This window comes from Pteropus alecto, unplaced genomic scaffold (genome assembly GCF_000325575.1).
Source record: "Pteropus alecto unplaced genomic scaffold, ASM32557v1 scaffold65, whole genome shotgun sequence".
Lineage (NCBI taxonomy): Eukaryota > Metazoa > Chordata > Mammalia > Chiroptera > Pteropodidae > Pteropus > Pteropus alecto.
The window spans coordinates 5,984,951-5,995,375 of record NW_006439191.1 but is presented as its reverse complement, the minus strand read 5'-3'; the positions used below and the strand labels follow the sequence as shown (position 1 = coordinate 5,995,375).

Below are 10,425 nucleotides of genomic sequence, written 5' to 3'. Positions count from 1 at the left end.
CCCTAACTGGCTACAGGCTCTCTGCATGAACATCCCGCTGGTGGCAGGCTCTGTGGGCCGCCTCTGAGGGGCTCCTGAGAGGCCAAGTGTTTTGGGGTTACCCAGCGGGGCTCGTTACACCGAGGGAATCCATTTAGAATGACTTTAATGGGACTGGGAGTCAAACTTCAGTGGAGCCGTATGACAAAGGGAATTTAAAGTTTCCTGTATTTGTTATGCCTTTCTCTCTTTAATTATGGCTGTCCTTAATATTCTACTGTTAGCGCCTTTAATGTTTTTCTTCTCCACGTTTTTGGCATTTTTATAATTTGCAGTTCCATTCTTAATGGGCACATGACATAATGTCGTCTAATTCTATTGAGACAAATGCCCCAGTTTCCCGTGGCTTTTGGCCAAGCCATACTATTACTTTTGATTCAGATATTTTTGATACAGATTATGGAGGCTGTGCGATATAAAGCAGAAGATTCTTTCCAATTTGAAAAAGAGATTTAATGCTTTCTTTTGCAATCTCCTTGGGGACATAGGTGATGTATGTGTCTGAGAGTCAAATCCTTAATGCCTAATACAGTGTCTGGTCCATTGAAGGTGCTTAGTAAATGTTGGTTGAATGAATGAATAAATGCATGAGTGACTGCTATCAGCATTCAGACCTAATCGCATTGGAGTCTTAATATAAAATAGGGTTTTGCCTTCCGTTGAGTGAGGTGGGTGGGGGGCAGCACTTTTGGGATATAACGGATACATAGTGTGCTAGACTGGAATCAAAGTTCAAATATTTTGTCCTTTTTGGACGTTCCTTGACTTTTTCTCATCTCTCCTTCCTTCATTTATCTATTCAGCTGTCAAAATAAGGCCCCTCCTATGTGCAAGTTACCATGTGACATTTCCCCCTCTCTTTTCTTCCTGACTGTTCTTTTTTACTTCTCTTCCCGTTTATCTCTGCATCTCTTTAGATTTTACTCTTCTTTTTCCCGTGAACCTCACCTGTCTGCCTGTCATCTGCTTTGCCTCCTCTAATCTCCTTGCTCTCTCCCCGCTTCTCACTTCCCTTCCTTGATCTCTCTCAGTACTTACCATTTCTACTTCCAATCCTCTGCATCTACATATTTCGTATGTGCTATTTTTAATGAATATATCCTAGCATCTCCTTTTCTGCTGGTTCCTTCTCATGTCCTTTTCCGTCCCTGTAATGTCCAAAGAAGCAGAGACATAGCCATGTTCCGGAATCATTTCAGACTCTTTACCTTCATTTCAAAATCTTGCTCAGATTTCTTTATGGCAACCACCGATCTAGCTGATTTCATTATCTTCAGGTAAGATCATACCTAAAACTTCAAGCAGAGGATAGAAAAACTGTCCTTTTAAAAAAATGTAAATAAAAACCCTCCGCCAAAGGCTGTCATTTGATTTTCTCAAAGAACCCACCTTTTGAGTCCCGGCTTTGAGTTGGGATCCCAGCCCCTTCTCTATTTTTGTTTTTCTCTGCTTTATGTGCAGGGAGAAGATGCTGTAAGTCATTCTTAACATTCTGACCTCATGTATTTATTTACTAAAATAAATTAAACTCTAGATACCATAACTAGAGGGACTCAACAGTGAGTGAACAAGACTCAGATCCTTCTAAAGGGGATAATATTCCACCATCATGTGGTGAATGACATGATCGGGTTAAAAGAACGATCCCCAGCCTAGAACTGGGGAGGATCATGACACACTCTCAGAGGAAATGCCAGTTATCTTGATTCAAGAAGGATAATTTAGTAGTGACCAGGAAAGGTGGTGGAAGGCAGTAATCCATACCTGACAGCTGGAAGCATCACAGGAGTGACATGACTGGGGCGGATGGTGTCTGTGAGGAGGATGGGCCTCATCCCAAAGCCATGGGGGTCACTGAAGGGTTTGAAGCAGGGGGGGCGACGTTTGGGAGAGATGCTCTGGAAGTATCATGGGGAACGGATGGAGCAAAATCATGGACAGGGACAGTAAGGAGGTTGTAGTAATCGAGGGGAGAGATGGCGGTCACCTTTTCTAAGGTGGTAACGGTGACGATGGAAATAACTGATGGATTCAGGGTGTACGAAGAGGTTAGATGAGCAAGCTGTGCTGATGGATTGGGTACAAGAGGTGAGGGGGAGCCGGGCGGCAAGAATGGCATGCAGTCTCTTGGGTTCTGAGGAAGGTATGTTGCTGAGGAGTCATCTCGGTTGCCTTTGATCTGTAAGTGCAGGCCAGTGTTCCTGAAAGCTTCCAGACTGACATCCCCGAAGACTAATGCCATCTTCTATTTCATCACAGTGAACAGCAAGGCTGGCTTGTGAAGGTGCTCTCATCTGTTTGCAGCAATCCTGCAAAGCAAGAGCAGGACCACAGAGGTTTGTAGGCAGATTCTTAAGTTTTTGAACCGTTTGCATTGAATTGAGTATTGTCAAATATGTGGTTAAAATATATTTCTTACTGATGATTAAGATGAGTTAAGTTATAGATAAGTTCAGGCAAAAAAACTCGTATGACGGTGCGCGTGTGTGTTTGTGTGTGCATATGTGTGTTTATAAATGCATGTCCATTCACAATGTGCCTATGTGTGTGCACGTGTGTGTTTGTGGTGTGTTTATATATATAAATCCACCAATTCCAGTGCCTCCATCACTGAGAGGGTCTTGTTTAATGCCTCTGAGATGATGGTGGTACCTGTGATTGGATAGGAAGTAGGTGCTAGAGAGGAGCCCCTCACTCATTTTCATAAAAATAAGCCAAATAATTGTCACTTGTAATAATTTTTTTTCACTGTCTAAAGTCTGGACTAAATTCAAACTGGTGACATCAAAGTAAGTGATTCCATAGCCCGTCACCAGTCCCCTGAGATGTGTGATTCACTTTAAAGATACATTTTATTTTTATTTTATTTTTATTAATTTCTTATGGTAACACTGGTTAACGAAATCCAGTAAGAAAGATGCATTTTAAATATCTTACTATAGGAAACGTGATTAGCAAGCTCAGAGTGACACTTACATTTCAGAACTCTCAGAAATGCACTTACAGATTTTAGAAAAATAAATCTTTGCAAGGAGTAAAATGCACATGAAAGAGATTCATTTTATTAGAGCAATTAAAACAGTGGCTCCTGTTTTCATCCATCATATTCATGAAATAAAAGAAATATACATTAGAGAAAAAGCGATACTTACTTGGAGATAAAAGTTTAAATATAAGGAAGATAAAAATCCATTTTTTTTTTCTGAAAGAAGTAACTGAAAATCTTCTGTAGGTTATAATTCAGGCAGAACCTCATCATTATGGACCAGGAGCTGGAGTGAGATCATTGTGGAACAGAAGCCAGAGTGAGTGCAATCTCTTCCCAATATTTTTTGAGGCACAAATGTAGCCAGGAGTGAGTCATTCAACAGGGTACCTCAGAGGTGGAGGGTCTCGGATATAAACGGGCAACACCGCAGTACAGGAAAATCCGCCACCTTAACCTCAGATGTGCCGTCCTCATCTCCCGGTGAGTTCACAGAAATCAACTTCTTTGATTCCAGTCCGTGCCTTAGGCCATGTCCACGCTGCGGTGAGGCTTCAGGTGACTCAGAGATGGCTCGGAAACTCGACCGTCTCTGTGCCTAAACTCTAAGTGATGTAGTAACATTTCCCTCTTGGGCTGCAAATAAGTTGTATAAAAATAACAGGGGGAACGATTAATCTGTGTGGACGTTGCTCATTGCCTTCCTCTGAGAATGTGCCGGTGAGAGAGAGAACTGGAGACTTTGCTTCTGTCGAGGTGAGGTAGGAGAAGGAGCGGGCAGGAGGGATGGCTTACTTAGTCAACATGTGTCAGCACAGGGTACCAAGGAGAGCGTGGAACTGAGAGAAACATGGGGCCATTTTGGGGGGCTAAACATACTACTTTGCAGAGTCGTCTTAAAGGGGGAATTAAATCATTCACACATTCATTTATTCATCAACTATTTATTGAGTTTTACTAATTGCTAAAGAACCAAGAGCAAATAATATAATGTTTCTGTCTCACATAAGAACTTACATTGCAGTGAGTAGAGATGATCTAAGAAATAATTGAACAAATAAATATATAAAATAGCAGATGGATGATAAGGCAAAGTCAGGAGTGAGAAGGACCAAATAGTGGTGCTGTTTCAGATACGGCAGTGAGGGGAGACTTCTGATGGCAGAGCTGCGAGCGTGGGCTCACCTGCCGCGTACAGTGGCGAGGGAACACCCAGCACGGGCTCAGCCCGTGGTTAGCACCTGTCGTTATCACTATCGTTATCATTGCGGTCATTGGTATCCCTGATAACAATGGTGTCGTTTAAGTCTGCGTGACCTTTTGAAGTGTTAGGGGTCTGTAGAGACTGACAGGAAGTTTGGTGTAGAGTACACTTATAATGGTATTTGATATCTGTGAACATAAAGCTTTTTTATTTTGTTACAGTTTGGCTTTGTAAATAGCTAAGAACATATGTTTAAAGGAAAATCAACAAAAGCTGATTGTTTCATGTGGTTAAATATCTTGTAAATTTTTCTCCTATCTGTGCAATTAAACATTTCCTGCCCACCTACTGTGTGTCAGGCGCTGTGCTGGGCCCTGGGGAAGCAAAACTATGGACTTGAGTCTTTGCCCTTGGAAAGCTTATACTCTTATTTTTGCCCTCGTAAGCCGTGACTCTTGCACTGTTCGTTCGAACAGAACCAGCAGGAGGGATTTCCATGTTGACAGGGCTCTATAAGCTTTAGAAAAAACAAGTTGCATTTGAGTGTTAACTTTGATGTTTGTTTAGTTTTATAAAATATGTAAGAGGCTTTTCCATTAGTGCATAAGACTTTCAGAAAGCTTTCAGAATCTCATGTCACAAGTAGTTAAACATTGCTAAGGGGGCATCTCAGACTGACAACTTGGAAACTTAAGCACTGTGTGCGGTTTAGGACATGTGGCCAAAGTGAGCCCCTTTTCTCATCTTAGCTGAGGTCACGTGGGTCCAGTCGATTCATTTGGTTTGAAAAATCTAGATTCCATGGGGGCCCAAAATCCGCTTGGCAACCCTCTAATATCCTTCGGCCTTTATTAGTAGCACATCACCCTGCCCGGGGCCAGTTAGGGATGAAAACTTCAGCATAGGTATATTGTAATCATGGAATGAAGTGGCACTTGGAAAAAGTGATTTACACCTGAGAGACATATATGGGTGGCATTAAGTGACACAAATGAACTACACTTGGAAACTGCTTTCCAGAGCCTGTTTCTGCTATGTGTGAGTGTATAGTTTGCTTTGGGACCGGATGTGACACCTACTCAGGGAGGCCTGTCTGGACTCCACCATGGCCATGGATCTCCACACTCTACCTCCTTCCTCCGTTTTTTGTTCTTCAGAGGAATATTCTATCTTATGCTATCCTAGGGTGCCCTATCCAACCCAACCTCACCCAGTTCAACCCTACCCTACCCAACCCTACCCTACCCAACCCTACCCTAACTGACCCTACCCTACCCTAACTGACCCTACCCTACCCTGCCCAACCCAACCCTACCCAACCCAATCCAATCCAACCCAACCTTACCCAACACTACCCAACCCTACCCTACCCTAACCGACACTACCCTACCCAACCCTACCCTAACCGACCCTACCCCAACTGACCCTACCCTAACCAACCCTACCCTGTACCCAACCCTACCCTACCCAGTGCTACCCAACCCTATCCAACCCTACCCAACCCTACCCTACCCAGTGCTACCCAACCCTACCCTAACCGACCCTACCCTACCCTGTCCTATCTTTTAGTTCCCTATTAGGTATGTGTTTCCTTATTACTTGGTGCCTTCCCCCTCTGATGTGTAAATCTTGTGAGGGCAGGAATTTTATCCTGTTTACATTTGTATGCCCAGTGCTTGGCCCAGAGGAGGTTCCCAATGAATATTTGCTGATTAATGAGCTGTAGCAATGATGACAACCACATGGACACAACCCTGGGGACTGCAGTAAGCTTAGCTGAGCACTGTCGAAACTGTGCGATCAGACCCAGGCTTCTCATGTCGCTTCAGGTGGCAGAGCAATTGGCTGGTGCTGTATGTGGGACCATGTGAAATGCTAGTACATAACTGGAACTAATTTTACTAAACTCTGTGATGCAGAAGTGGTACTATGTGCCAGATGTTAAAAGAGCTAGATGGATGGGACTGATAAGTTATTTGCTTTGATTATTTTTAAATGCATTTACTTTTAACCTTGGCATTATCTTTGCAATTTGCTTAAGGGGTGTTGTACTCAGCTTTAACACTAGGACTCGCTGGTTCAGCTTGCCAAGTGCCAAGTTCTGGGGCGAGATGCCTGTTCATGAACATTCACTGCTCTAGAAACGTTATCTTTGCCCTCATGCTGCCCTTCAGGTGACCCTCTTCACTGGCAAAATCTGGACGATTTGACCCCAAATTAGATCAGTGTTGGAATAATCTCATTCCTTTGTCAGTTCACATAATTTTAAGAGACTTGCAGGACAGAACAGAGATTTTTCTCGATGTGTTGTTGATTATGCATTTATGTAGCTTGTTAATCATCCATATCTCAACTAAGAGTCATTATAAGGGGCTCAGGATCTCCCCCCAGCACACACAATGATTCATCTAGGCTAAAGCCAAACTACCCTTCTCAGGAAGTAGATTCCAGCAAACTGTTCAAACATCCTAGCAATTACTGATGCAGAAGAACTTTCTTCTCCCCAGCTCCATCCAGTGGAAAATGAACACCTGGTGAGGCACAGGTGGAAGCCCGTGGACATCAAGGCGTGCTACCCGAGAGCGGAGAGATGCAGGCACAGAGTGTGAGCCATCTCTGGGCTGTCGGTCATAAGTGAATAAGGAGTACAAATCAGAATGGGAAATTGAAGAAAATTTGATGTATTGAAACACATACTCATGAATACATGTTATCAAAGATTTAAACTGAGGTTTTTAATTGGTGATTTCTTAGAAATCATATTTTCACCTATTAGGTGATGATTTTAACTAGAAAAAGTGATACATTCACTAAATCTATACATCTCTTTTTGAATATAAAGATACTCATGTGTGATGTTTAGTTTTGTCTGATTGACAGGAATCCCCCACTCCTCAATCTTCAAACAAGTCATTAAATACAAACAATAGGCACTTATACTTGTGCAGGCAAGAAGGGCACCCTCTGAATCATTCGGGTCTCATGCCAGAAAGACTGACCGTCTACGGGTAACTCTTAACCATCACACTAGTGGAATAGAAAACGAAGCAGTCCAGAAATGCCTGTGAGGCTTTTTCTTGCTCTTTATGCACGTTTATTTTCTCATTTAGTTTTGTCTGAATTACTATTCATAATAGACATTCTGGAACATGTAGTTCAACTACTGGAGTAAAAGGCAAGGCCACCCGGAAGTATCCACTCCGGCTCTCTGAAAGGCACAGGTCATGGGAAAACGAGCAGCTCTTGTGAGGACCAGCATCTGAGCCAGGGATGTGAGGTCACCACCCCGAAGAGCTACCGAAGAGGAGCCAAACGCGAAGTGCGAACTGAATAGTCAGAGCCACCAAATCGGAAGCCACCAGATCGGAGGGATGGGGTTCTCAAACAAAAGGCCAGAAACTGAGAATGAGGCCAGAGCCAAGTGCAAGGCACACAGGAAAAGCGAAGAAATGTCCCCGTAAGACAGGTGGGAGGTAGGAGGCGGCGGGCCTGTTACCCGGTTTTTGCATCCACGAATGAAGTCGTACCCTGAGCCTGGGAAGTCGCAGCGAGGAAGGCACAGGACAGGTATGAAGATCACGGGGAGAAGTCAGGGGGGATGGAAAAGAGTCTGCCTCGGCTGCACGCTCCTGCTCCTCGCCGTCGCCGTGGTAGAGAAAGGACACGAAATTACAAAAGCGAAATGAGCTACACAAGCGAAGGTTCAGAACGAAAAAGGAAATCACAACAAATTTTAAGTTTAACAAAGCTGATGCATATCACGGCATGAAGTAATTCAGAAACGTAAAATTGTAATTAGCTGTTTGACACCTCCGTAAAACATTTTTTTTCTGTGTGTTTTGGCTACATGCTCTCCGACTGCCTCTTCATATGACGACAAAGATTTTGTAAGTCTCCAAAGATTTTCTATGGAGAGAATAGAAAGATAATTTAGTCTTTCTTCTGGGAGTTGATTCAAATTTGTTTGTTTCTAATCAATGCTTTAAAAACTTCTTTCAGTTACACTAGCCATTATTGGCAACGTTATATAAATTTTAGGATCGTGGTCAAATTTTCGAAAAACACCCTATCAAGCTTCATTCCTATATGAGCACCAAGATTTAGAAGAATTTTCTAGACTAGCATCTGGCTTTATGCATTTTAAATTGTATTTCTCTTCCATGACCACATACATTCAGGGCCAGGCCCCCGGAGGACATGTTTCCATCTCTCTGTGACTCTGGCCCTGCACACTCAGGTATGACACCTGTAGTTGGTGGAGTGGAAGCGTCACTCCTGAAAGTTATTCCTACGTGGGAATAAGTAACAATAACTTAACTATACTTGGCAGTGACTGTGAGCCACATCAATGTAAACTTTTAAACCCAGGCTAAAGGTACGGACAACTCCACTGCCCCTTAGCCAGAGTCCAAGAATGACTGGCCGCTCTAAGCCACTGAGCCGAAGAGAAGTGCGGAGGGAGAAAGTCAGAGATCAATTGCTGTTAAAATGTCTTTAGGAAATGTCACTCAAATGTACAGCACTGTGTACCGAGGGTTCTGGGAGGGCCTCAAAACAGGGAGCCTGAGGTTTAGACTCCTTTATCTTCAAGGTCAACCCACCTTTGCCCACAGCATGGTGTTCGGAATCTGTCGTGGACTTCCCTTATTCTACATCCTGTCTAGGAAGTCTGTATCCTGGCTCCTAAGGATGAGTATCCATTTTTATAGATCTTGCTTCCCAATTCCTATCGAACCTCACTTTTCTGGATCAAATAAAGGTGTTAATGCATTTGATCTCTTAGGGCTTTGCCAGTGGCTGTCCCGAGTGCCCCTCTCCATGAGAGATAACATTATGGTCATAGATACCATGAACGACATGAGACAAATGGCTTTTAAGTAAGACTGGACCACCATTGCCTTCTGCAGTATAGAAAAGGTGCCCTTTATCCCATTTAACTTTGTGAAAAAGCAGTATCTTAACTGAAGAGGATGAGTGTATCATTTAAATGAGAAGTATAGGAGTGGGAGGAGGATTTTCCATCACAGGGAGGTATAAAGCCATCACCGAGGAAGCAAGTTTGCCTTTGAAATGTCTGGGGAAACTTGCGCCATGCCTTCCTCCTCCAGCCTGGGTCAGAGCGTGAAGTTTCCAGCATGTGACTCTGAGTGTTACCTGCCAGCCTTTTCCATTGGGTGGGGATTTCTTGGGGTGGGGGCGGGGGTGGCACATCTGTTACATGAAGAATATCTCTAACAGGGGTCCTTTCCTGTGGGCTCAGGAGGAACCGGAAGGTGATTTATAAAGCTGTTCGAAAGAACTTTTCACCCTTCCCACCAGCCTGTGATAGTTATAAATACATTTCGAGGCTCAAAATGATTCAGACACTCTCCCCATGTGATCTTTTAGAGGTTTGGACTTTGTGAAAGTAGCCTGGGGATCCGGTCCTGCAGTAAAAGGGTTCCACACGGGCGAACTCCACCGTGATTCTGAAACTGGAGACTCACTTTTGCCTGGGAGGAAGTCATTGTCATAATAGGAATAATAGTTACATACACTGCTGATTTGTGCAGAATTATTCTTGAGTTTATTAATAAAGAATATTCAGAAAGAGGCAAGTAAAAAATGTCATTTATGTCACAGATGAGAAAGCTGCCTATAGGTATTAATGGAATTCATTCACTGGTTTATGGACCCAGACTTCTCCAGGGACTTGACAAATTCACACACATGTAGACCCCTCTGAACTGGACAGAGATGCCACTTAGTCATCAAATATTCTCTATGAATAGCCCAGGATTATGCAAATAATTCTCTAGTGGGCTGAAAGAGATTACTTTCTGTAGCAGATAGCCTAGAAAACTTTTGAGGGGAGCCAGCCCAGAGATTTTCAGCGCTGTTGGTTGGCCGCGCTTTTGCTGAGCAGGCGTTTCTGTAGACACCTGGGCCAGCCCTGGTGCACAAAGAATCTTTGTAAACACTTTTTCCTAGTCAGCGCTTTCTCATTGAAGGAATGGTTAAAGTGATCAGGTGTCATCCCCAAAACAGATGTTTGCTGCTGCCAGAACGTTGTAGAAAGCACCCATCTCGAAGATGTTAGAGAAACCAATGCTTGCAACTGAGATATGTCCTCGTCTTGTTAAGACTTTGCCCAATAAAACTTTTATGTTCGGGGAGCTATTTTGCATGGAGCACGTGCCAGCCAGTATGAGCATAT

At 43.4% G+C, this 10,425-nt stretch overlaps 1 protein-coding gene across 1 annotated transcript in view; it reads left to right on the top strand.

Annotated features, from left to right (window-relative positions):
* The first annotated feature begins 2,334 nt into the window (after nt 1–2,334).
* The window catches only part of ESRRG (estrogen related receptor gamma), a 412,482-nt gene continuing 404,391 nt past the window's right edge, over nt 2,335–10,425 (top strand). Inside the window, exons 1-2 of the mRNA XM_025049855.1 lie at nt 2,335–2,375; nt 3,272–3,344. The gene's annotated coding sequence lies outside the window, so the exon portion shown is untranslated. The remainder of the gene's footprint in view (nt 2,376–3,271; nt 3,345–10,425) is intronic.